Here is a 21,796-nt window from a genome sequence, read left to right as displayed (position 1 = left end):
AGTCGACTCCTCCTCCTTAGTCATAATGATGGATTCCAGCATTCAAACAGGAGTTTAACTGGTCATGTGAGAAGCGTTCCTCCTAGATATGCAGTCCTTTCATTGTCAACTGATAACAGTAAATTACTAAGGGTGTAAGAAACAAATCCCCACACTGATGTAGCTTCAAAGCGCACATTCTAAAAAAAGCAAACAAGCTAAAATCACGTATTAAAATCACTTGAGATTTTGTGCGATATTGGACGTTCGACCATTTTTCCAACAAAAATATTGAAGAAACGTTTGATATTGAATCAAAATGTCGGTGAAGGTTCAGAACATGTCACAAAGGTATTTACCAGGCTTTACATCGATCTAATCGCTATATCGGATCGGCCGATATTTTGCAGTTTAACCAATTAATGTGATCGGCTGTAATGTCTTAACTCGCCGATCCGATCAATGATGTCATTGTTGTGATGAAACTTTCCGTAGATGCTCCCATTGCATTGTTTTATCATCTCATTTACACCAAAGAGTTGTTTACATTCCGTGACACGGCTTTATTTCACTCACATTTGTGCACAAAGGTAAAAACCTATGAGTGAACGGCAAAAAATGTCGATCGATTGGAGTGAAGTGGTTGAGCGTCGGACTTCATCCCCAGTCTACAAGGTCTGAAAGCATCGGCAGCGTCTGCTGTTAATGTGTTTTTATGTGCGTGCGCTTGTTTTGTTTATTCAGCCTGAGCGATGCGCTACCGTTTACTTTCGCTTTCATACCGGAGACTTCTGTCCGTTTCAGGGCGGTGGTGGACAACCCCGCTGTGCACATGTGAATACAGAGAAGAAACATTTTGTAGTATATATACTTAACTTGAGTATTATATTTGGGCGATACTTTTTACTTTCACTCCACTATTAAAGAAATAAATAATAAAAGTGGGCAGGACTAGAAACATTTGACACTTCTTCTTATTCTTACCCTTTTTGAACATGAGTGTCTTTAATGAGAAGATTACCAAATATGCTTTATTTATTTATTATTATTATCCTGAAATATCACATCCATTCTGTGAAAACTAAAGTCAAACACCCTCATTATATGTATTATACAGTATGTGATTTGTAGAGAATAGCAGTTAAAGTTTGCAATGATATTTGTACAATTTCATTTTTTAAATATAAAAAAAACCCACCAGTTTCATTGTTGTGTATTTTGAAATGGGCACCTTATGAGAAAGAAAAGCTTTTATTTAGGAAATTGTATTAATGAACAGAAGCTTTATTTTTTGTATGCCTTAACTTATTCTTGTAGTCAGACTTAATTAAAAAAAGTTTCTATTTTGAAAAATCACACAAAACACCAATTTGTGTGAATTGTGTACAGCTTATTTTTGTAACTTCTCGAAGAAAAAAACAGCTAGCCTAAACTTCTATTTAGGCAATTTTATTTATGCGTTATTTCTTGCACAGCAAGTCAGTTTTTATTTGTTTAGCATGAATAAATGTTAACCTTTGTCTTAAATTTGCCTTTGTGTGATTACATCATTGGAATCAGTTTATTTAAAATTGTCTTATACAAACTGTAATGTTTTGGTGCCATAATTTTCCTTAACACACTATGCATTGTATCAGTTTTTTAATCGAGAATCGGTTAAAACAAGAATCGATTTTGAATTGAATTGTGACCCTAAGAATCAGAATCGAATTGTGACCCTAAAAATCAGAATCGAATTGAATCGCAACCATAAGAATCGGAATCAAATTGTGACCCTAAGAATCAGAATCGTGACCCTAAGAATCGGAATGGAATTGTGACCCTAAGAATCAGAATCGTGACCCTAAGAATCGGAATGGAATTGTAACACTAAAAATAGGAATCGAATTGAATCGTGACCCTAAGAATCAGAATCAAATTGAATCGTGAGACACTCAAAGATTCACATCCCTCGTCACAAAGCTGCGTATAGGTCCAAAAACATGGTACCGTTTGATTTTCCGTGAATCTGCATCAAGTAGTACCGAAGAAATTTGATTTCTTTAAAAAAAAACAACCTAAATTCATATGATCAGATCGGTGATCGACCCAAAAATCCTGATCGTGTAAAGTCTGGTATTTACACTTGATTTTACTTTTAATGCAAAACTGACAAATGGTTTCTGCAGAACACAAACATCATATAAAGGTTTGCAGGATGAGGTCTCGCTCCTTTAGAAAATATTGTCGAGTCATGTTGTGAAGTGGTGATCGCTGCATACATGAATCCACTCTGTAGTTCCGCTATCATCTAAATCAACGTCAGACAAACCTCCTTAGTAACCCACACAGGTTATAAAAGTCTGAATCACCCTCCTTCAGCATTAACCTTGTTGTCTGAGTGCTGAGTGAGTAACACAGCTTCTACGTTAAGCCTTGGAAGGAAGAGTGAGAGTGGAGGACAGGAAAGACGAGCGCTAAAAGCTTCCTAGGCTCCCGCTCAGTTTCAGGGTCACTTTGAACACAAAGTGGGACGAGAGCCACTTTAGCTCCTTCAGAATAAAAGTTGTTCTTCTTCTTTGGACATTGTCTCTCTGGGGGGGTCGAGCGTTTTTCCTCAGGTCGTTAATCTTTGCCTGCAAAATTTTCTCACAAGCTCAGTGTTAGTAGGTCAGATCAGCCTCACGTCCTTCACTTTGATGAATGAGTGGATACTTGTGGTGAAAGTGGTGAAAATAGTGAAATTCAATAAGCTTCTTCTTTGTAATAGTGAAGTGCACGTTTAAAAAAGGTGCTCGATTACAAAAAATGTAAATAAATATTTAAGTTAATTTAAAGAAAACCAAAGGAAAGGTTCACACCAAATACTTATAATGTATCGACACACAGAAGCTCATTGTTAGGCTTGCTTTGTAACACAATGTGTGGCCTCACATTATTACGAATGAATGGAAATTACAAAATCAATTTCCTAAAACAGAAATGGCAATATTTATATTATTGTTTTTTTTTTGGAATCATCATTTATTCAACTTTTCAACAAAATCAAGCAGAAATGTCACTATGAAAGCTTAAGTTTTTGCACAGAAAGTTTCTGAAAGTAACGTGGCGAGTAGAAAATGTAAGAAATAAAAATAAAGGAAAATTAAATTAAGATGACAAAATTATTGATGAAATAAAGGACTACTTAAAAACAATTGGAAAACAAAATAACTGAAAGCTAAATTGTTAAGAATAGAATAGGGATGTAAAGATTAATCGTGAGGCAGTTAAAAATCGATTAAAATGTGTCGCAGTTCACATCGATACTCTGACACTGAATTGCAGTACTTTATATATATATATAATTTATTTTTTTATAGCAAAGGGCGCCATCTGTTTAGAATTTGAAATTCAGGACGCACCACCATGTTTGAAATCATACGTGTGGAAGCATTTTGGAGGTGAGAAAGAAAGAACGTGTGAAATCCAAGGTAAGAGGTGAACAGAGAGGAAAGGGAGAAACAAGGGAGAGAGAATAAAAGCCATATTTTCTTTATTTATATTATTTCTTTGATATGGGATATGTTTTAAAGTCCAATTGTTGAGACACAAAATACATTTTCAGTTGCACTTTTAAAAAGAAAAGGAACTATTTTGCAGTTTTGCATACAGTTTAAATGAACAGGTTTCTTCTTCATTTGTACTATTTATTTATTTCATTCAAGATTCATTTTTAATTAAATTGCATTGTTTTGCATAGTTTACCAAGGGATTCATTTGACAATGAAAGATAATAGAAAATAGAGTATTTTTATTTTCAAAGAAAAAAAATATGAATATTTTTCAGTGATCATTTGTCTAGAGTTTTATTTCATAAAATAAATAGTGAGAGAATCGTATTGTGAACCCAGTATCGTGAATCGAATGGTATCGGGAGTTGAGTCAATCGTTACATCCCTAGTTAAGAAGAATAAAAAGAAAGTGTAGAAAAAGAAATGCATATAAAAAATAAAGAATCTGCACAGAAAGTGTCAAAAACCTGCCGTCTAGTTTATGAAAGTAATGTGGTGAGTAGAAAATACCGAAATGTGTTCAAAAATGTAAGAAGTTAAAACAAATATCATGAGAAACTAAACTAGGGCACTGACGAGGACAGAATAGACGGACAAAGACCAGGACAGAGACAAAAGGACGCGTCACCAAAAATCATCTTTAAAAGCTCCAGCATGAATGAATGTCAGAGCAGTGAATCAGTCAATACATGAAACTCTATCAAGCATTTTAAAAGCAGGCTGTGACCCTCAATAAACAAACGCAAAAAAAACCACTTTCCCGCCTTTCATATACTGTAAAATTACATCCTACAAATAAAAAAACAAAAAGTTAAATCAAAATAAAAAAAGATTTTTTTTCTTTTTTACCAATGTCAATAGAAAGTATAAAATAAGATGAAGCTATTTCAAATGAAATGAATTTAAAAAAAAACAAATAACTACAGACAATAAAAATATTGCATTTCATTTACAATTCAAATAAAGAAAAAAATATTAAGAAACATTTCTAGACAAAAAATGTATAAAAAATTTATTTATTAGGAAAACATTTATTAATCAGGTGCCTAAAAAACTACAAAAATAGCTGATTGAGTTTGTAAGTCAGATATAAATAATGAAATATATTTTAAAGAAAACTAACAAAAAAGGAGAAACTTTTCATCCACACGGTTTGTTTTCTTCGATTCTCCTAAATCTAATTTTACTACTTTGTAGCATTTCTTCAGTTCAGCCACGTTTCTGGTTTCTGTCTTGATGATGATTTTAAGACAGGAAATGAGCTCGACTCCTGTCTGCAGTCACAGGGAGGAAATGACCAATAACAGAATTAGATCAGTGACGCAGGGAGTAGATTTATCTGCTCAAAGCGACCTCGGGCTGAATACCATTGATGGACTGATGGACTATTCTGCTCCACATGGTTTCTGTACGTACTCCAGCAGGCTGTGACTAAGCACATTAAGTAAGGATGCACAATAATTAAAAGCCAAACATACAGGTAAGTTGAGCTGGCAACAAAGCCCCGCCCCTTTACCCTTTGACCCTGCTACATGCTAAGCTAGCCAAAACATCTTTTTAGAAGCCCAAGCCGCGAACGCCGTACTCAGACCGCGACAATGGTAAAACATTTACTACAAAAATGTAGAATGCATCTTTGAATTAAAAATCTCCTTATTTGTCCTTTAAAAAGCTGCCATATCAATGATGTCGTTTGGATGGAATATGAAACTATAAATAGGCATATAAGCCAATTTGGTGATAGTTCAAGCATTTAGTAATTTGGTTTTAATTTGGTTCTCTCATTCGTATCTTCTTTCAGGTTCATTCGAAGCAGAATTTTCTCTCCATTGTTGGACCAAAAGGAAGTCAAAGTTAATAATTTAGCCTTAAATGGAAGTGACTGTATGTGAAATACTTCACATATTACCTTTAACAGCCGCTCATTTGTAACTAACCTCAAGATTATTTATTCAAACCTTTGTGCAAATTTCCAAAAAATACCAGACAAAGTGGTTTAGTCAGAACTTACAGTTAACTTCACAGTGTTTGTTCTGCAGGGAGCGACTTAAGGCTACAAATATGTTCCTCCTACTGTACCAGCATGGAGCGGCCACTATACCAACCATCGATGCCTCCGATTTCACATTTTAAAATGTCTCCAAATTACTGCATCACTGCATAAAAAGCTGCCATAATAATAATGTGGTTTGGAAGGAATATGAAACATAGACAAACAGTAAAGCTTTCCATTTCACATTTTAAAAATGTCTCCAATTTTTGTTCCCACATTTTCATTTTGTTTCCATTCCATCATCTTTCTGTTATTTAAACGACTTTACCGCTATTGAACTTCCTGAAATCGAACCAAACATGATGAATAGGAATTCTACATATTATATATCCATTTTATATCCCTCAAATTCTTTGAAAGAACGGTAAAGCTACGATAAAATCACGCAAAATTAGGTCGCGAGCTTAATGTGTGTTAGCCACATTGCTAGACTGTCAACCACCCGTTTTATGGGGGAAAAATCATGGAAATGTGTGATATAGTCCCAAAATATTTTTTTGCAAAACCAGTCATAAATAATGATCTGAACTGTTTATCACAACACATTAAAGACATACTTCAGATGAAACTCTCAGCCGATAGAACTGTATATAATTCTTTATGCACAATACACTTTATATTTGACTTTTCTATCTTGTACATATCAATCTTTATTCATTTTTTAATTATTATAATTTTTTTCCCTCTTTTTGTTTGGTTTTGTTCTTTGTTTGAAATTAGTTTTTTTGTGGAATCCAGTGTGGTGAGCAAAGCAGGAATTTCATTGAGCAGGAAACACGTTTCTTTACTGTGCAGATGACAATAAACACTTTGAATCTTGAATTAATTTTCAATCACAGGATAACATGATCACTAGTCAAAGCATAACATGTAGTGCATAATTATGAACGAGATAATATGCAATATTGGACATATTTGTCTATTTTCTAGACATTAAGTCAGCCGTTTTTAGGTGAATTGTCCCAAAACAAGTACTTGAGGCAGTGTTTGTGAACCTTGGGGTCGTGAACCCATGTGGGGAAAGTCTTTGAATTGGTAAAAAAAAAAACATTTAGTGATAGAAATGTTTTTTTTTATGTTTTAAATTATAATCTTTTTTCAAATGAACACATCGCACACAATAAATGTAAAAAAAAACCCTGTATTCTATGCATAAACATTCTCAAACATAATGGGGTCACAACCTGGAAGAGGTTGGGAACCTCTGAATTACCGTGTCATGTTGGGGCTGGATTTTAAAATAAAGAGAGAAAAAGAATAGGAATAATTCGTTTTTTTTCCAACTGTTTTCCACAATTTCCCTCCAACAGTTCAGTAGATGTTAAATGAAGATGGTTTATAGTGAAAAGCAGCATTTAAGTGACCTTAATCTTATCTTAAAATGCTGTGATTTGATGTGATATTTACCCAGGAAGCATTGATATATTTTAAATATGACAACACGCATGGTAAAAGCTGTGTCACGGCAGCACAGGGAAGGGGGCGCCCTCATCTACTGAGCTCTACGTTTCTTTGGTTTGAGTTTGACAGAGAGGGAACACCCAGGGCGATGCTTACACTCACGTCTTCGAGTCCCCAGGACAAAACGTTGACGCTTGGTTCAAAATCTAAACCTGAGGATGTTTATCTGCGAGACGTTTGGCTGTTAAATAAACAACGTTGGCCTCGGTCGTGAGCTGAATAAACATTGATTGTTTCAGTCTTGAGTCACTTGTCAGACGAGTCATCGCGACTGTTGAGGAAAAAAACTTGTTTGGCTTGTGAAGTGAATGCAAACACACCAGTTTGACGAAGTGATCACAATAAATATCAGGAGAAAAGATTTGTCTGTTTACAAACTGGAGCCTGGAATTGATAAAACAAGTCAAAAGTACATCTTCCATTTACTTAGAAATACTTGGAGGCGTGGGAGCACAACGTACAGTAGTAGTGAGTCACTTTTTAAACAGTCAGGCTTTATTTATTAACGGTTGTTGGAACAAGTCTTCACAGCTTGGTTTCTACTGCACTTTCATGCTTAAATAAGCTGATTTCTCTCTGAGACATTCCTTAGAGAAATAGTCTGGAAACGGAGAAACTTTTCAGCCGTCTGGTCTTTTAAACCACAGAATACGTGTCTGATCAGGTTCATAAAAGGCCCTTTATTCCCATTTTCATTCTATTCTTTAACATTTTAACCTGCTAATGCTAGCTAGGTGGCTAGGCTACGTAGCTAGTCAACGTCCTAGGGTTGGGAAGCAATAGTGAGTCAAAGACTGGTTTTTACTGTCCCTTGGTAAGAAAAAGAGGTGGTGGGGGGGGGAGGAAAAAGTTGCTTTTATTTTGAAGGGGAAGCAACTGTGCAGCCATCAAACTACATTTCTAATAAAACTCATGTTTCAGTGTTTAGGTATGATTGTTTTCATTATTTTTCTTCTTTTGTTAAGCTCTTGAACAAAAACTGGCACTAAAAAAAGAGTTTTATTAAAACATTAGTTTGGTTTTGGACCTAAAGGCAGCTAATTCTCACCTTAGCATCTCTACCTGCTACTAGATCAGTCGTCTGCAACCTCATCTCACCTGGATTAAAGTCCTTCCGGAGCCCACACCCCCAAAAAACCTTCTCAATTAAGACAATATAGTATATAAACTAAAATCATATCAAATAATATAATCTAAAAAATATTATATTTTAGTTTATGTATTTGTAGCCTTGTAGGGGGGCGTCAGTTATTGTAGAATGTGATTTATTTTAAGGTTGACAAATCATTTGATAAAATGATTTTATTAGGCATTAATGTCATTCATCAAAATGTAAGAACATAATAATTCTGTATTTCAATATATTTTTTAAAAGCTATAGGGAGCCACTGCAAAAGAGTCAAAGAGCCACATGAGGCTCCAGAGCCACAGGTTGCAGATTCCGCTACCAGATATTTTAGTTTTATCATTGCATTTATCTGCTTTTCTCATGTTATTCTAGTTTAATATTCTGTCCAAATGTCAATATTTTAGGGCTGGCCAATATAGCTACATTCTCTCAGCCGCGATATCAGATAAAAAAATTATTAATTTTTCATCAATATAATTTCAAGAGTTGCCACGCTACAGAACTCACTCGCACATGCTGTCCCTTAGAGAAACACTAAAGTGCGTCACATGTTGATAAAGTACCTGTGACTTTGACACCAAATTGACTTTCTTGTAAAACTATAGAGAAGAAAAACCCAATATGAGAGTTTTGGTTTACATGTACTTTAATTATTTATTTACATATTTAACTTTATTTTAGTCATGCTAGTTCCTGAACCGATGTTTTGTCTACAAAGTGTTTATCATTATTTATTCTTTCTCGCTCCCATGATCCCTTGAGTGAAATATATGCTCATATTTGCTTTCCATGCTAAGCTAAACTGAGGTTTAACTATATTTCTAACACTAACTGTTATTGGCAAAACAATATGTGAAGAAGTGTTTGCTGTAGCATCTTTCACTGTGAAACCCATCATTACCACTTCCGCTATTAAAGGATGGGAGAAGCATTAACTATACTGCACTAAAAACACAGAAATGTGATCATTTAAAACAGCATTAATTATACCTAATAGCCTTAAAATGACCGTCTGCTCTCATGTGGTTAAAAGTGAGATTTATGACCCCAGTGAAACCATTTCCTAATGGTTATTAACCACAGATGGGAGGCAGTGTCATTGTGACTCACGCTAATTCACTATATTTACGTGATCCTTTAATCTGTCCTTTAATCGTGATCCTTTAAACAGACAACTGTTTAAATACAACAAAGATTGTTAAATAAACACAACAAAGTGTAATAACCATGTTATTACCACACAAAAACTGATGACTTTTTCATCAGAATCCATTTAAAATGACCTCACTAGAACTCATTGAGGAACCGTGTAACACACCTGTCAAACTCAAGGCCCGGGGGCCAAATCTGGCCCTTTAGAGCATAATTTGGCCGTAGAAAACGAAACGAAAAACATGCATCATTGTGTAAATTACAAAATAATTCAGATGTAGATATCTCAGCCCCTCCAAATACACATGGATACAAATTCACAAATTTCCCACTGTTATATCACATGATGACAGCCATTTATAATCTCAAATTGATGAAAATAACTACATTGTTTTAAAATCCTGCAAATTTCCTCAAATTATTCTACTAAATTAAATAATGAGTGTTTCTAATATCAAGGAAATGTAAGTGAATTTAAGTTTAAGGTCACCTAATGCTTAGATACGTGATCTATACTTTGAAGTGCAAACTAGGGCACATTAATGTTGAAAGTGTCCTTTTTCCTGCATAAAATCTGTGGACCACTTGAGATGCAACTGGTCTGTATTTGTATCTGAACTAAAAGGAGTTTGGCACCCCTGGTGTAACAGACCAAGTCCTTCAAACGGAGGAAACCTGAACCCAATGTGGTCTAAGGGTGCTTTCACACCAGTTTAGTCCTGGACTTGGTCCAAAGAGGCGGAGGACAGCTGATCATTTCATCACCTTGGTTTGACTCAATTTACGTTCAGAGTGAAACTTCTGATCCGCTCCAAACAGCCTCTGGTGCAGTTGCATAAGCTAACCAGTTGAGGGTGCTGTTACTGTAGTAGAGACTTACTGTATTTAGGCATAAAAACAGAAACCTGAAGAAGAGTCTCACAACAATGCGTTATAGCGAGAAACTTCTTCCTTCTTGGTTTGTTGTTTCATGACGTTCAACAATGGAGCAGCAACAACTTGCCGTGCTTTTGGTGGTTTTAAAGGCCTGTTTTGCGCCGTCGTTAGTTGTTCCTGACCACCCACGATACCGTGTGCTCAACATCACCGCTGCTATTTCCTGTGTTTGATCCGCATCGAGAGCGGTTGTGTTCACGGCGCTCCTAATCGTTCGAATTCAAATATAAACGCTCCAAGAACGGCAGAAACAAATGCTCTAGTATTTGTCTCTTTGATCTGCTCTGGACTTTGTTTGTGTGTTTACACTGATGAAAACAAGGGCGGAGCCGTTCTAGGATCCATCGGTGTGAATGTACCCTAAGTCCATTCTGAGGACATAGGAGGACCATGTCCCGTCTTGTTGAGGTGCTGGATGGCGAGCAGAAGCCTTGTGCAGAATTATGTTGTGAAAGTATGTGACAAATCTTCCGTGGGCTTGATACCAAATGCTGACTCAGGCCTCATATCTGTCTGTCCACCTTAGCTTCCATTAGCCTTTCACGTCAAACACGTCCACATGTTGCTCACGTCATGTGAGTGCGTTGAACTTCCAGGTATGGCACTGGTTGGACTGGTTGGTAAAGAAAAACCACTGTGTTTCTGGAAAACTGTTGTAATACTCCGCCTCCAGTATGACACACAAAGTCTGGAGTTTTTCTAAAGGAGGAAATGGTGTCTTTGTGTTTGGAGGTGATAACATCTACAGTAAGTGAGCTGTTGTCAGGTGAGGTTACAAGTATCCAATCTCTCATTTTCCTTTTCAATCTTTACCTACTAGTTATATTTTGTTTCCCTTTCATCGACCTTCCCATATAACGTGTCATTAGTGGCTATTAAACTTCCTGAAACTGTGCCAAACAAGCCTAATCCTAGAGTTAATTATGGTAACTATTATTCATTTTCTATACTTCAGCTGGGAAGGTAACAGTGAACAATGAAATCACAGGAGATTACAGAGTGTGAGATTTGACATGTCCGTCTATATGCTACACTTCCTAGACATTCATGAGGTTTTGGCTAGAAAAATAAAAAATAAATGCCTTGCCAATGGGCGGGGCTTTTGGAATAGTTAAGACACACCCAGTCTATACTATAAAATCTCCAAAGAACAATCTATGCTATGCTAACTAGCTACTTAATACTCACTATAGCTCTTTATTTACAATTCCCAACCTACTCACCACAGATTTCAGAGTTCACAGGTAAGTTTTTATAACAGGGCCAGAGACAAGAATGATGTAAGAAGCCACGGAAAACATCACAAACCATCATTTTCAGCCAATGATAATATTTGATTGTAATTGCTGTGTTCCCCAAAGATGGCAGTCACTTACATTTTTACTACAAAATAAGGGTGTGCAATCTGACGATATTAGATCGTTAAGGACTACAACATGACGGAGATCGTAGAACCGTCAGTAGTTCACATTTTAACCCTTGCGGTGTCGTGTCTGTCATATGTCTGCGGTCCATACACAGCACATCCAATGGTCGTTCAAACACTGTAAAGTAGGATTTTAATAATATGAGTGTGTTACCTCAATAACAAATAGAAATCACTAGACTGATATGCTGTCTTGTTATGTAGCAAGTGATGCTAATGCTAATGCTACACTACTTTCGCCGCTTTTTTGGTCAGAAGAGTCAGTTTAGCTGTTGTGACACTGTCTGTAACCAGACTAAATGGTGACTCCTGCTGGTTGATGGTGGCGTACACAAGACGGGGGGACTTCAGCCACGTTGTGCTGCAGAATCGACTGGAGCAACGTTTTGTTTGGGTCACGGAATTTGTCACAACACTGGACTGTCGCGTGGTAGTGGCTGTTGTGATACACTCTGAGCATAGTCAGATTGGTCAAAATTGCGGAAATGTTGCGTTGATTTGCCAGAATGGCAGGGCCGTGCAGAATTTGCTGGGATTGGTTGGATTTGCATTAAAAGTTGCAATCGCAACATCGCCAATTCCTGCAAGGTCTGAACAGTACTCATACTGAATTACGACGTAGCTCAGAAAGTTAAACAAGTTTGGCCACGGCCGTTTCTCAGGGTTTAGTGTCTTGTCTCCGGTAACTTTTAATCCTAATGTTTCAGCAGCATACACACACATTTTGGACATTTTTATACTTCCAGCTTTGTGGGAAAAGTGTAAGGATGGCCCTTTGTTATTCCAACATAACCGTGTCGAATTGCACAAAGATTTGGACCTCAAGCCCATCAGCACCTTTGGGATGAACTGGAACCAAGTGTTTTCATCCAACATCAATGCCTGACCTCATAAATGCTCTACAGTGCGAATTGAAAGAAATTCCTACTGAAAAATTCAGAGAAATTAGCTCCAAGTATCACAGTGAGGTCTGAAACCAGCCTTGGATGAGTCGTTTCTTCATATAAAACAATAATAATCTACACACTCTCACACAGTCGGCCAAACTTTTATCGCTTTGCGAGGTTAGCTTTATCATGCCGGCAGCGGGGCAATTTATCATGTTTGAAAAGATCACGACACATTCCTTTAGAGCAGGAAGTTCAAACCAGCCACTCAGAGGCTTGAAGTGTTGGTCGTTTCCTTCCCGGCCTCGGCCACGTTCGTTCACACTGTAAACAGCGACGGGACAATGACGGACATCTGCAGAGGCTGTTTATCGAGGCAGAAGCACGCAGCGCTACGTTACCCTCACCCACTGAACATCTTTACATCACAACCTCCTGCGGCTGCAGAGAGAGAGAAAACAGCTCCCACGCTGCTCCTCTGCCCCGACTGTAACACACACACGCACACACACGCGCACACACGCGCACACACACACACTGGGCCAAGAGAATTAATTTGCCACTTCCAGGCATTCATACAGGAAGACACAAATCCGTGCTTTTATTTTGAAGGGGAACTTGTTTTCCTATATTTTAATTAATGTACAAACAATATATTTCCTGAAAGAGCTGAGGAAGAGCAATAAGATTTAACATTGTTTAACGTCATCAAAGATTTTATGGAAGTATGCATGTCTATCAGCCCCGTGTACGTATATAATATTAATTATGTACTGTATGTTGAAAATGGCAGGAACATACGTTTTTAAATCTGAATGAAAAATTGGGGTGTTTATCTACAGTATTTATGTTAATATATCATGGAAAAATGTATGTACAGTATACATACTACAAAAGCTTTTCTGTTTGTATTAAATGTATCTAAATAAATAAATATTAGGTACACATGTTTATTTGATAGTTGAAGTTAATAATTATATTTAAGAAAAAATGCTTCCTATTATTTAATAAATATTTTCATTATTCTGAGTTCATGTAAAAAAAAAAAAAACAACACGGTTTTATTCAACAATTTCTCGCTGGTTGTTATAAATTCAGGTTAATGAGTGTTCATTAATGTTATCTAATTAATAAAGATTATTTTGATTTTTTTGTAGTTTTTGTAGACAAACTGATTTTGTACAATGCTGTAGTTTATTTGTGGTTGTCATTAGGGCTGAGTGATGTATTTTTATTAACTACATAATATAAGACAATATTGTTTATATGAATATAGTTTTATTTTATTTTTTCAGAACTTTTTATTTAGATTTTTTCAAGAAAATAGAACATTATCAGAGACGGGATCAGTGAAAAGGGTACAAAACATAAATATAGCAGAATGAACTGATAAACAGGCAAACACAGCCTGTTTCCATTACTCAAAGTACAATATAGTTTTATTCTGAAGTGTATTTTGTGCTGAAATACTAGTTTTCAAAGTTATTAATTTCCCTGTGAAGGTATTGTGTTATATAATGTACTAAAGAGATGACAACAAAGGGGTTTAATGAGTTTTTAGCATTTTATATATATATATTTTGTTGTTCTGTGTGTTTTCGTTCTCATTTTTTGTTTAATTCTGATGTCCCTTGTAGGTTTTAGGCTTTACATCGACCTGATCGGCCAATATTTTGCATTTTATCCAATGAATGTGATCGGCTGTAATGTCTTAAATCGCCGATCCGATCAATGGCGTCATTGTCCTGATGAAACTTTCTGTAGATGCTCCCATTGCATTGTTTTATCGTCTCATTTACACCAAAGAGTTGTTTGCATTTAGTGAGTTAAAAGCGAGGCCGAATAGTAGCGTGTGACGCAATGACGTAATCAAACAACGCGCAGTGATTTTGAGTCGTAAAAGTGGACAGAATCGGCATAAAACGCCGTCACCGTGGGGCGAGAAAGGTTTTTTTCAATGGAGAAATGTTTCCGCGGACCGCTTATTAGGTGCACCGCACTCCCCCCTCCTGTACTGGCTGCATTAAACTCCACCTAACACTACCTTAACCGCCACAAACACCGTTTAAAAACAACTGACTCCTTGAAAAAGGTCCGGTCTGAAACGCGGCGTAGCGTAGCGTTCCAAAAGTTGTGTAATCAAATACACCGGTACGGCGGTATATTAAAAAATCATATCATAACAAAAATATATACCGGTATTTGGTATGAACCGAGTATAACACCCAGCCCTAATGTACTGTATAGCTTTAATGCATATTTCTATTTTAGGCTCAATGCTACTAATTGAGCCTAAAATGCATATTTCCATGTTCTCACATTAAATTCTGTTCTTTTTCGTAGCCCTGCTGTGATATTCAGTCTCATGTCAGAATGTGAGGATGATTGTAATCCTGAATGAAAAGAAACAAACCAGGCAAAGTGTGAAGAACCTTGACCGACATAGGCCGTCTCCTGCTGATAATTAGCAATCTGCTTGTAATCCTGATTTAGATCCAGTATGAAACACAAATCCCTTCTTTGTATCACATCTGTGAAGAAAACGAGGACAAATCCCAGAGCGTCGCCCATATCTGTCCTCGCCTTAATCAGATGTGTTAACAATGACTTCCTCCCTATGAGGACACGTTTTTAAATCTCATACTATCACTGGCTGTTCTTGCTAAACCTATGATAGAGAAAACACGCCACAGAAGAAAAAGATGAAACACTTGTACAATCCGTGTACCCGTGTAAACCTAAAACCAAAAAAAAAACAGGTGTGTTTCTGATCGTTTTTAAAATCAAAATAATATTGGAAACAAATGATATTGTTTTGTTTGTTTATCTTTTTTTAAAGTTTAAATTTGAATCTATATTTATACTGGAAAAAAATCAGTGACCGCGTCAACTCCTTAGCTTTCAGAAACTAATGGAATTTCTCAGATAGAACACATTTTGCAGAGGAACGTCTTTTAAATTAAGGCGTCCCTCGAGATGTGTTCAAATCCCTTGAAAATCCGGAATTTTTTACAACCTCTTGATTTCCAAAATTCCAATTTCATTTCAGTTTACCCATTTTTCTTTAATCAGATATCATAGCTGGCTATTAAACTTCCAAAAAATGTTCTAAAAATACATAATATAGTTAAAAGAGTTATCTATTTTAATTATTCTCATAGTTCTATGCTGCAGCAGAACACTAATATACCACGAGATTGATTTTCCGTCCTTATGCTAGTGTTTATTTATGCTATTTTTATTGGTAAAAATAGTGGAAAATGTAGGATATTGTCCCAAAACATGCAGGTATGGGTTTAGTCCAGTGGTTCCCAACTTTTCTCGGGTCGTGACTCGTGACCCCATTTATATATCACAAATTTCTGGCAAACCAGAGATATTTTTTCCCTAGAATTAGTTTTTGATCATGTTTTAGTCGGGATTAGTTATATCTGAGAAAGTGAAAGTATAAAATACTTTTGTTTGAGGCGTGTGTGGTAAAGAATAACAATCAAATAATAATAATTGAAAATATAGAAATCATTTTTTTATCATATACTAGACATTTCAGGCGACCTCATTTTAATTCTACATGACCCCACATGGGGTCACGACCCCAAGGTTGAAGAACCCTCCTTTGGTCCGTGTCATGTATCTGTTTCTGTTTCAGAGGGTTAGGGTTAAGTCATATCACGAGGAATTTCAGATTTATCAGATTTCGCATGAGAAATGACATTTCTGTCTTTTTGCCCACCCGTTCACTGGGAGCTAAATTGTGTGTAAATGTGTGGTATTGTCCCAAAACATGCATGTGGGGGTATATTTTATGTCATTTCAGCTTGATTTGGTTAAAAAAAAATTCAATAATAATAAAGAAAACCAAAAAATAGTTCATAACATAATTTGCATTTCTGTTTCAGGACGTTAGTTACGTTTTTTTTCGATTACAGAAAATCTGAGGCCCTAGATTTTGTCGTCAAAGGCAATACTAACTGATGGGTTGAATGTGTAGCAAGTATATAACTGAGATACACACATGTATTTATGTCAGTCACAAGAAAAATGTGGTGCAACAAAATCTCCGTAGATTGGGTTTGATTTGGTCAAGTATTGAAAAATGACATTATTAACAGTAGTTAGATAATCAATCCCTACTCAGTGCTTTTGGCATTCATTAAGGGAAGTAGTAAATCAGATTACATGAAATTAATAAATGTTGAGTGGTGGTAAAACATTATTTAAGGTCAAAAGGAGGATTTGTGTGAGGTTTCCTTTTTGGAAAGATACAAAGTGTTCCTTCTTCTCCTCAGGCCGTGATGAGCCTGAGCAGCTGTTGGGTTAGAATTCTACCACATTTTCATGATCTCAAATCCACTGAAATCAAAGGCGTCAAGGTAGATATGACGCTAGACAGACACTTACGCTGCGCTGTTTCAAAATAAAGGTCAAACCAAGAGCACAAATCATGGAGCTGCAAAAATCACGACCAAAAAATATGTTTGAAAATATGAATAAATTAACCAAAAAACATCAGTGTATACTGCAAGAAACAAGTAATAATAATCAATACATGAATGGGAAAAAAATCATGAGGTTGATTTATTTAGGTAATAATTAGGTATAACTAAATTAGGTAAATAATTTATTTTTATATACATATATTTAACAAATTACAATTATTTAATCAGCTAAATTAGAATTAAATTATTGCACAGATTATGTTAATTTGTGGAATACATCCAGTTGGGAATCACATTAAACGTAGGCTTAACCTAATATTTACATGAAAATATATACAATGTAAGTAACAGTTAATATGTGAAATTATAAATTTAGTATTGGACAATATCAACATATATTATGCTAATATTCAACATTACTCATTTGTTTTAAACACGTTTGCATTTGTGGACCCAGTCACACACTTTTTCCATTATTATAAATAAACACTGTGTAGTTGTACTTAAGGCACATGTTTCAAACTTATGGCCCGGGGGCCAAATCTGGCCCTTTGGAGCATCCAACTCGGTTCGTAGGAGATAGTAAAAATGACAGAAAACATAAAACATTGTGTAAATGAAACTCAACAATATTTTCAGGGGCTCAGTTTTCTCGGTGCTGATATTGCATGATATGATTTCAGTCATTTATAATGTTAAACTGTTGAATAAAACTTCAAAATCTTTTAATTTTCCTCAAATTACTAATAAAATTGTCCTTAAATAAATAAAAATTGTCACAAATTAAAGTGAAGATCCTGTTGTGACTGATATCTGACACTTATTGCTTGGATATTGTCAGTTTCTTACATATTTTGTATTTAATGTATACGTACAATACAAACGAGTGCACAATAATGTTACAATTACTTATTTTCCCGCATAAAATCTGTGGCCCACCGTATTTGGCCCCTGAACTAAAATGAATATGACAAACAAATTCGAAGTTGCAATACAAACAGTTGGATGTTGTTTTGATATATTTGTTCAAGTTTATAAATTGAGAAATAAATATGCTAGATTGATACCTGTTGTTTAACATCGCATTTATTAACATATAAATGCCTACAAAAGTAGAGAAAATCGGTACCGGTAAGTACCGATTCCAAGGTACCGAATCGTTTAAACATCTCTACTAATTTGTGCAGTTAAAAGTATTTGATACGGTTGTTTTATTGTGAAATTCAGCTGCATGTGCTTCCTCCGTGCAGGGCCGAAACGGCCGCCAGGTTCAGCCCCACGCTGACTGCGGGTCTAACGACCGCCTCAGCCCGCGGCCACGCAGCCTCATGACACCGATGATCATAAAACACTAATAAACACAAGAAAACCCCCTGGAAGCCACCGTCTGTCAGTCAGTCAGTCCCCCGGTCTGTGACAACCTCATCACCCGGTGTACAGATGCTCGGCTCCGGCCACACAGCCATCATCATCAGCCCCGGTGACGATGCCCCCAGAGCGGCGTGCATTCCGACATACCTCGCCCGAGTTGAACCGCTGTTTCCCCGTTATGAAGCTGAATGAAAAGGCCTCTTACCGTGGAAATGCGTGGCTGCTGGTCCTCCTTCTTTTAACGGCTGTGCGGAGCAGCAGCTGCGGGCTCTCAGCCTCCTCCCACCGGCCACACACACACCGAGACTGATGCTCCAGCCCCGGCACTGCCGACACTGAGTCCGTGTCTACGTCTCACCGCTGGGAGACGCTGAGCGGGCAGGGCGGATCCACACCCCGACCCTCCTCCTCTGACTGCCACAGCCCGTATGCTCTGCCGGAGCGCTGCGACGAACTCCAATGAAAAAAAATGGAATTTAATAAGAAATGGCTTTTTATGCACATTTTTCTATACTATTGAGCTCCTAAAATATAGTTGACTATTTTAAACAGCAAATTGTAGCGTTCGGCATGCGTAGACACAAACATACCACTATTATTTTCACTAACTTCAGAAAACATGAAGTTTGTCATTGAACTCAACAGTGGATGGACTTGACCCGCGCGGGATCTTTTGTTCCTCTTTGGCCGCCATCTTACCAGGGGCCAACTCAGGGGTGTCAAACTCATTTTAGTTGGGGGGCCAAATATAAAGTAGTTTGATCTTAAGTGGGCCACAGATTTTAAGCGGAAAAAGGAGCAATTTTAACATTAAATTTGGTCTTCGACATATAAATAGATACGTAAGATGCCGACAATATTCAGGCAATGAGATTATTGACAAAATGACAAATCATTTCAGGAAAATTTTGTCCTTTGGAGAATTTGAAATTAAAAATGACTATAGTTATGTGATAAAAGCATGGGAAATTTGCGATCCTCCAAATATTGTGGAGTTTCATTGAATTTGTGTATTTGGAAGGGCCATATTTGGCCCCCAGACCTTGAGTTTGACATGTGGGCTAACTGGAAATATTAAGGCTGCAACGATTCCTCAAGGTCCTCCAATACCTCGATAAAAGATAAATAAATAAATAAATCAACGAAATGTCTTTGCCTTGACACCTTGTTTATTGAGAAAAAACATATAAATAACTTTTTTTCTGCATTTGTCTTCTTAGGTTGACACCACATATACATGTTTTATTTTTATAGACATGAACATGAGATAAGATGGTATTAAATGTATCCCGTAACAATATCGAAGGACATAATTTAAACTTGCAGTGAAGTGACTTTCTAAGCATCGACAACACCAATTCCACTATTGCAAAAACTTCATATTTTTAGTTTTTCATCACAAATGATTTTATTTAATCAAAGCTCTCAATCTATTAAAATCCAAAATCAGCTGTTAGTTTTGGACAGGCATTACTGACCTAAAGAAAATGAAGCAGAACTTTTTTGTATTTCCCTGCTAAAAGTCAAATAAAAGCATAAAATCCCAGCAATTTGATTCATAATTTCACAAATTCACATATTTTTTATTGCTCATTTGTATTGTGTTTGAACATTTTTATTGTCTTGAATCTACAGTATTTCTACTCATGTTTAGCCAAGTTCATCTATTATGTAACCACCATTAAAAGTACCTGGTGTATACTGACCTCTAGTGGACACGTGGAGAAAGTGCACACAGGCGATGGAGTTAAAAAGTTTGTTGCAGCAGAGAATAAACGTATATATTTGTATTGTATTTAAAAAGACAGACCACAGGTGCATGCTGTGACTTAACTGCTGAAAACAACAAACTAAGGGTTAATAATAAAGTTTAATAATGTCAGAATGTGGTGATATCTGACGCCCCCATGTGGCTGAATGGATGCACTGCACAGCATCTCAGCATCATTACAGACCTGTTTTTTTTTTTTTTACAGCAGGGGACACAAAATGTGTCTGATCCTGGGGCCACATTATCAACATTCATGTTAACATTTAGAATAATGACCAATCTGAGAATTAATACATGAAAGAACAAATGGTTTGTGTGTGTTTCTGGGTTTATCTGTCATTTTACTATATTTTTGTTGTCATTTTTCTGTTCCTTTGTGTGTTTTTGTGGTTATTTTGTGTGTTTTTGGAGTATATTGGCAATTATTGTGATTTTGTATATATATTTTTTTCATTCTGTATGTATTTGTTGTTTTATGTGTTATAAGTGTGTTTTTGGGGTTGTTTTTCCACATTTTTGTTGTTGTTTTGTATTTTTTTCTTGTTATTTTGTCATCGTCTTGTGTGTTTTTGGAGCAATTGTGTTGTTAATATAGCTTTTGTTGAGTGTTTTCCTTGTTCTGTGCACTTTTTGAGTCATCTGGCATAATTTTGTTGTCCGTTTTGTTTATTTTTATTTAATTTTGTATGTTTTTGTGTTATAGGTGTGTTTTTGGAGTCATTTTCTGTATTTTTGTTGTAATACACAAGTTTTTGGAGTAATTTTTTTTGTATTTTTGTTGTCGTTTGTATATTTTCAGCATTTATTTGTAGTCATTTTGTGTGTTGTTGGAGTAAATTTCCATTTTTTTAGGGGGTCATTTTGTATTTCTTTGTCATTTTGTGCATTTTTGTTTAGCTTTCAGTGTATTTTTCTGCCATATTGTGTGTTTTTTTATTCTCTGTATTTTTGTGTTTATTTGCCATTTTTTTGTGTATTTTCTATCTTTTTGTAGATTTTCTTTGAGGGCCACACATAATTAACCCAAGGGCCACATGTGGCCGATGTCTACAATGACAATCATAACAGTCGCAGTATCAGGAGTTTGTAACATATTTGGAATTTATAAAACAAATGGTGCATTTAAGGAATAAACGTCTTTTTTTAAATTCAAAACCTTAAAAAGTGTTGAAAAGAAAGTCCCCTTCAAAATAAAAGATTTATTTTCTTCCCTTTTTTTGCCCACCACCCTGGTTCAGAAACCAGCCGAGAGTCGTCCTTGTTTTGTCAACGTTTCCATTTATTCGGACAGTGTCTCAGAGTATCATATCATACAGTAAACAAGATTTCTGCAAAATTATTTATATCCAGAGTGCTGCGCTTCATAAAAAATAGTTGCTCCACTTTACAGCCTTCAGTGCACCCACATGTATTATTTAGTCATTGGTTCTGTTACGGCTGTTTCCATCTCACCAGAACATTTTTCACACATTTGTGCAAAGGTGGAGGAAAATGAAGAAAGTGTTTAACCGTCACACTTTCTGTGTGAACAAAGTAAAGTCACAGCACATGGTTTTAAGTTTCATCTTTGTCAAAGTGAGAGGAAAATCTGAAACACATCAGGGTGAAAGCAGTAGAATAATGGGAATAATGGGAGCTGGGGAGTGGATTTTTGGAGTG

At 36.1% G+C, this 21,796-nt stretch overlaps 1 protein-coding gene across 1 annotated transcript in view; it reads right to left on the bottom strand.

The window, feature by feature from the left end:
• LOC114465848 (fatty acyl-CoA reductase 1) overlaps positions 1 to 18,758 on the bottom strand; it is a 52,841-nt gene extending 34,083 nt beyond the window's left edge. The window contains exon 1 of the mRNA XM_028451122.1: positions 18,572 to 18,758. The gene's annotated coding sequence lies outside the window, so the exon portion shown is untranslated. The remainder of the gene's footprint in view (positions 1 to 18,571) is intronic.
• Positions 18,759 to 21,796: the final 3,038 nt, after the last annotated feature.

The sequence above is a fragment of the Gouania willdenowi genome, chromosome 6 (assembly GCF_900634775.1).
Source record: "Gouania willdenowi chromosome 6, fGouWil2.1, whole genome shotgun sequence".
Lineage (NCBI taxonomy): Eukaryota > Metazoa > Chordata > Actinopteri > Blenniiformes > Gobiesocidae > Gouania > Gouania willdenowi.
Note: the sequence above shows the minus strand (reverse complement) of the source record. Positions and strands in the feature narration are given on the sequence as shown.